Source organism: Mangifera indica, unplaced genomic scaffold (genome assembly GCF_011075055.1).
Source record: "Mangifera indica cultivar Alphonso unplaced genomic scaffold, CATAS_Mindica_2.1 Un_0004, whole genome shotgun sequence".
Taxonomy (NCBI): domain Eukaryota; kingdom Viridiplantae; phylum Streptophyta; class Magnoliopsida; order Sapindales; family Anacardiaceae; genus Mangifera; species Mangifera indica.
Window position 1 is genome coordinate 822,633 of NW_025401096.1, and position 5,924 is coordinate 828,556.

The window sequence follows — 5,924 nt, forward strand, 5'->3', positions numbered from 1 at the left end:
AAGCATCGTCAGGATAGTGTCTCCAAGAACTAGAGAAGATACTTAAATGTAAGAACAAGTATGATCAGATGGTAATGCCAATCTTCTATGATGTAAAACAGTCTGATGTGATGAATCAAACTAGAAATTTTGGGAAACCATATGCTAAGCTTGAAAAGTGTTTTATGGATGATTCAAAGATGAAGGACTGCTTTGAGGGATGCAGCTAACCAGTCTGTTTTCACTAATTCAAATAACTAAGCCAATCTTTTAAGTAGTAATCTTAATTTCCACCATTTCTTTTATATATCTTCTTTCTTTTTCAAATTTACTAGACTAACATTTCAAAGAATGATTATTCAGAGCTGTTAACTCAATGAATCATTATACTCTTATTTTGATAATAATAAACTAATATATTCCTACTCATACTGACTAATAAGTTTACTTGAGTATAAGTTTAGATTGGAAGATTTTACCTAATGCACTTGAAAGAGCATCAAAATGGAAACCAAAGACAAGATTCAAAATGAAGAATTCTTGAAGATTTGAAGAAAAACTCAAGTTTATGTAGATGGTTTTTTTGTGTCTTGAAGCATTAGTTTTGATTAGAAAATTTGTTTGCATGTGAAAGCTCATTCAAAAATTTATTTTCATATCTTTCACTCCTTGGGTTAAAGTATCATTTTTCAAACTTAATAAATTAAAACAATTCTTACCAAATTCTAATGACCTATTTGAAATTATGAATTTTTGTGAATTAAATTATCATATGTTAATTTAGGGTTTGAATAAATTTTCCAAATATAGGTTAAATTGACATTTTTCATATATTAAAATATAATCTTTCAAACTTATTGAGTTAAGCCAAATTTTTATCAAATTTCAATAACTCATTTGAAATTATGAAGTTTTGTGGACTAAAATTTCATATCTCAAAATTGGTTTTGAAAGAGTTTTCTAAAATGGTTTAAATCGTCATTTTTCAAAGTTTCAAGGGGAATATTACAAATTTTTAAAATTCTTAGGGTAAAATATAATAAAATTCAGTTGACCGAATTAGGTGATAAAATTTCTAATGGCTAGTATCATGTGGATGTCATAGAAGTGTCATGTCATATCCGATTGGCCAAATTACATCTAATGGACCGAATTTTACGTTTTTTGAAAAATTAAAACGGTTAATTTTATTCACAACAATAATTTTCCTTATTTTCTCATATATAAACTCAATCAAAATCACTTGGGAAGAACTTTTGCTACCAAGAACTTTCATATATTGGAGAGAAAATCATTTTTAAACTATTCACTCGCAAATCATCTTCTCTAATCACAACCTTTGCTCATACACTTTCTTGATTTTTTTTTTTTGGGGTATTGGGTTGTATTAAGTTAAAACTTTGATATATACTCTTTGAGAGAGCTTTTAAGTTTTATCTTCTTATAAATTTGTATAACAAAAGAGTAAGATTCACTCTTAATGAGGCTAAATATATCTAGTGAAAGAAAGTAGACTTTAGCACTTGTAAAGATTAATAGCACCTTAGAAGTTATTTGTACTGTAAAAAAAAGCTTAGTTGGGGTTTTATCAATCAAAGATTAGTGGAATACTCTAAAAGACATAGCTTGGAGTAAACATAGGTCGAGTTACACCAAACCACTATATATCGCTTGTTTGATTTTCTCATCCCTTAAATTCATATTTTGTATTGTATGTTATTTTGATTGTGTTGATTATTTAGAATATCTCTTGACATTTTCACATATTGCATTAAAAATAGTCATCATTCATTAAGTTGCATAAATTAGTTTAATTCTTTAATTTAATAAAAATTGTTTTAAATATTCACCCCTTTTCTAGGTCATTTGATCCTTCAAGAACAACGTAGATTTTTAAATAAGACCTTATGCAAATTCTTTTCTATAATCTTCCTTGGAACTTGTCCATTCCATTTCCAAGATTTGGAATAGAGAACGACAAACCTATTTCCAAGCTTCGAAATGCAGAATAACAACATCACTAAAACAAAATTCAGAAAAAAGAATTTAAAAAAGGGGAAAAAGTTACAAAAAAATACTAGTAGAACATTTTGGAAGAAGCTTAAGCTTACTTTGAGAAAACAAGCAGTGGAATCAGAAAAGAATGAATGGAAGAATCTAAAAAAGAGAGTTAAAGTACAAGGACTCAAAGTCAAAACCTCATTATAGTCATGTTTTTTCAATTGAAATTATGAAATTGAAGGGAAAATGGTGTAAAGGAAAATCCTAATTAACTTTGATTTAAGAAAAAAGACTCAAATTTCAAGACTATGTTCGGTATTCCTAATGAAGGGCAAACCTTGACACATGGTTATGGCTCAATTTCAAACTAATACAATTCAAGAGGCTTTAGATCATCCTAAGTGGCTGGAGGTTGTATCGGAGGAATGAAAGTCCTAGAGAAGAATAAAACTTGGGAGCTAGTGAGTTTACCCAAAGGAAAGGAATTTACCTAAAGGAAACGAGATTGTAGGCTATAAGCGGGTGCATAATGTGAAACATAGAGCTGATGGCTTTTCAAACTCATCGTACAGTAAGGAACATAGGCCAAAGTTATAAGTAGGCCTGATGATGCCACAAATAGCAATAGGAAAATGAGTTAACCACTAGTGGAGGAAGGAAAAATAATTGAACTAGACTATTATACCACTCCCTCTTGTTTTGTTGTCTCATAATGATAGCATGCATAGAAACCGCTTGTCCACTCACCATGCTCTGACCAAGCACCAAGGCAGAGCCTGCAAGCATGTAAATTCAAATAGAAGTTCATGAAAGAAAAAATAATTTTACTTCACAGGTTCTAAATTTTTAGGTGAAAAATTCAAAATTGAAGAAAAACCACAGTTTCAGTATATATTTAATGTCTAAAACATGTATAGAAGCTTTCTAGCAAAATTCAATCATATGCATGGGTGTGTACATGTCATATGCATACAGCCCTGTTATTTCTCGATTGGTCGCTTGCACCTTGGACAAGGCTTGGAATTAGCCAGTATCCTGAAGACACAGCAACATAATTCAGTAATTAATAAAAGAATAATATAATGATCTACTTATTTTTTTCCAACATAAAAAAAAATGTTGTTAACTTTACATTCAAATTAATTCTTTATCTTCAACCCATGATGCCAAAACATGTATATCATTGCTGAGGAACACACGTCTACACAGATGTGGAAATTTTAAATGTATTCAAGAGGCTGACACATCAGATTTAGTAACTATGTTTAGAGTACTCTGTAAGTCAAGACATGCAGGTAGGTCAAATAAGAAGAATAATTCTGATTGCTAAGATCTTCATGCATACCAATTCATATCTTCTGACTAGGCACTGTTCTTCAAAACCCACTTGGCTACGGTGCCACATTCTACAGGACAGTGGACTTCCTCAGTACACTGTAAGAGAAATTCACATCATGTTTCATAGAAAGCAATTAACAGAGTCTAGGAGATATATTGTTGAGAGTGTTTGCTAATTAGTGCTACTGATAATTAAAAAGAAAGTACAAGGATGAAGCATAAATCTGTTGGCAAACAATGAGACTTACATTCCAGCAAAAGCTATATGAAAAAGGGCAAGTAAAATCCTAGCTTCCACTACCAACAACAAAATCCACAGCAAACTCACAACCTAGAGCAGGACACCATTTGATCTGCAGGAAATAACCAATTTTGAAATACTGAAGACGAGGAGATCACAAAGAAGTCTAGAATCCTAATTTCAGTTTCACATATATGAATAAAGCAACACACAATGACTCCAGTGCAGGACCAGATAGCCGAACTTGAAATTGAAAGCACCTCAGGAGATCCTACCTAAAAGCAGAGTATATTAGGAGAGTAGTAATGCATGGACAATAATACAAGCAACAACAAACAAAACTATCATAATACTTACAAATAATATAAATGACATTAAAACTATCCAAAACATTTTTCTATAAGAAAACCATTCTAAAGCCTTCGCAATATTGTTTCATAGAAGATTGAATTGTTTGTTTATGATTATCTAGCAGACCATAAAAAACAAGGAAACACAACCACAGAGAGGAGAAAAATGAGGATAGAGACAAAGTTGCTTAGATGTCTTGCCCTTTACAACTTAAATACCCCAGAAAACATAGTGACATCGGAGGTCAACCACTCCATAAGACCACGTATCTCATAGAAAATGGTTCTTATACACAAAGGAAAGAGACTTCTGTTAAAATCAGATACGTAATATATTTGAAGGTACAATAGACCTACAGACCATACACAACATATGAGTGATCTAAGATAATACAAGCAATTGAAAAGGTCAATAATGTTGACTGATTCTATCTGGTTAGAGAAATGACAAATAGAACTGAGAATGAACCATTTTGGCGCACAAGATAGTAGCCAACCAAATTGAGTTCTACGGATTTGTCACAGTAATTGTATTCCTTCAATTTCCGATATTAAATAATAAGCCAAATATGTATAAGCAAGAGAAGAAAAAAGAACATTCATTTCACCCAATAATAAAATAACGTGTGCATTCTTACCCCAACAAAAGGAGGAAAATCAGAGTTTCCAAATGAGCCCCATATAGGACCTGCACAGGGAACCAGCATAACAATTAAGGGATCAAATTCACAAACTTTTTGAGAAAAGAGGAAGAGTTATCTGATAAGAAAAATAAATACAGAGCAAAGAAGCAAATCAATTGATAAATACAAACCAGAAAACGGTAACAATTCAAACATCAAACCTATGAAAACGTTGTCTTCTAAAACGAGATTGAAGATAGATTGTTGTTCAGCGTCAACGAACAATGGTAGGAGTGGCTGGCCGGCAGATTGGGATTTGAAGGAGTGAAAATTGAATGTTGCTGCAATATGGGTTAGGGTCCAATAGGGCTGGATTCAAGCTGAGCCCGAGCTCAGGCTTGGCAAACCAAGAAAATGGCTGCTCAACATGAGCTCACTGCTCGCGAGCGTGGCTCGGCTAGGCTCAACTAGCCCCAGAGCTGCTCGCAAGCTGGGCTCAGTGAGGACCAAAAGCCACTTAAACGACAGTACAACAACAAATGAAGGAAGCTTGCATAATTATACTGGTCCAGATACCTCATTTTAACAACCAGAAAAAAAATGAAAAAAAAGAAAGTTGCATGTCTGTACGAAACCACTGAACTTCTATGCTAAAAACTTCAAAAACAACCTACTCTGAGTCTGTGGAAGCAATAGACTCCCTTCTAAACAGTGGAAGGTTCTGAAGAAAAGTAAGCATGCACTATGAAATTACGTTTCCTTGAAAAATGAAGGAATGTAAACACTTCAACTCATTTGATGGCAAGAACACAATAACACATTACACAGCAACACAGAAAAGCAGAGAGGCAAAAACCCCCAAATTAGAAACCCTAATTCCAAAATTAGGGTTCAATAAATTCAACTAAACAAATAACAAACAACATACCTTCTTTCGTCGTCACTGAACTGGTTGTCGTCGAACCCAAATGTTGGACAAACAGAGCTGCTCGAACGCCGAACGCGGAGATGCTATGTGACTGGAACACGTCGAACCGCCTAACATCGTCGTCGTTGGAAGCCCGAGTCTGGAACACGAAGTGGACGCACGGAGACGTAAACGGAGTGAACACCAAAAGAAGGGGGGAAGAACAGAACAGAAGACTGAAGAAGCGCGAAGGGCCATCCGAAATGGGAAGGATGACACTTCCTGTAATTCAAATTTTTTTAAAGTGAAACGACACCGTTCACTTTAAAATTTGTAATACACTTGGGAGTTGGGCCGGGCTACCTCAGCCAGCAGCTCGGCAGTGCAAGTTGAGATTGGGTTTGGGTTCATTTATATTGATATACAAAGTTTGGACTCTAACTTAAGCTTGCTCATATTATTTGAATCAAATTTGAATTCAAAAT

The 5,924-nt window shown here is 33.7% G+C and overlaps 1 long non-coding RNA gene across 1 annotated transcript; it reads right to left on the bottom strand.

Moving 5' to 3' along the window:
- Positions 1 to 2,863: 2,863 nt before the first annotated feature.
- Positions 2,864 to 5,689, bottom strand: LOC123205359. Its single transcript, XR_006499842.1, has 3 exons — positions 5,461 to 5,689; positions 4,548 to 4,597; positions 2,864 to 3,414 (listed from the first exon to the last, which is right to left on the bottom strand). It is a non-coding gene; the product is annotated as an uncharacterized LOC123205359 (long non-coding RNA).
- Between the last annotated feature and the right edge of the window lie 235 nt (positions 5,690 to 5,924).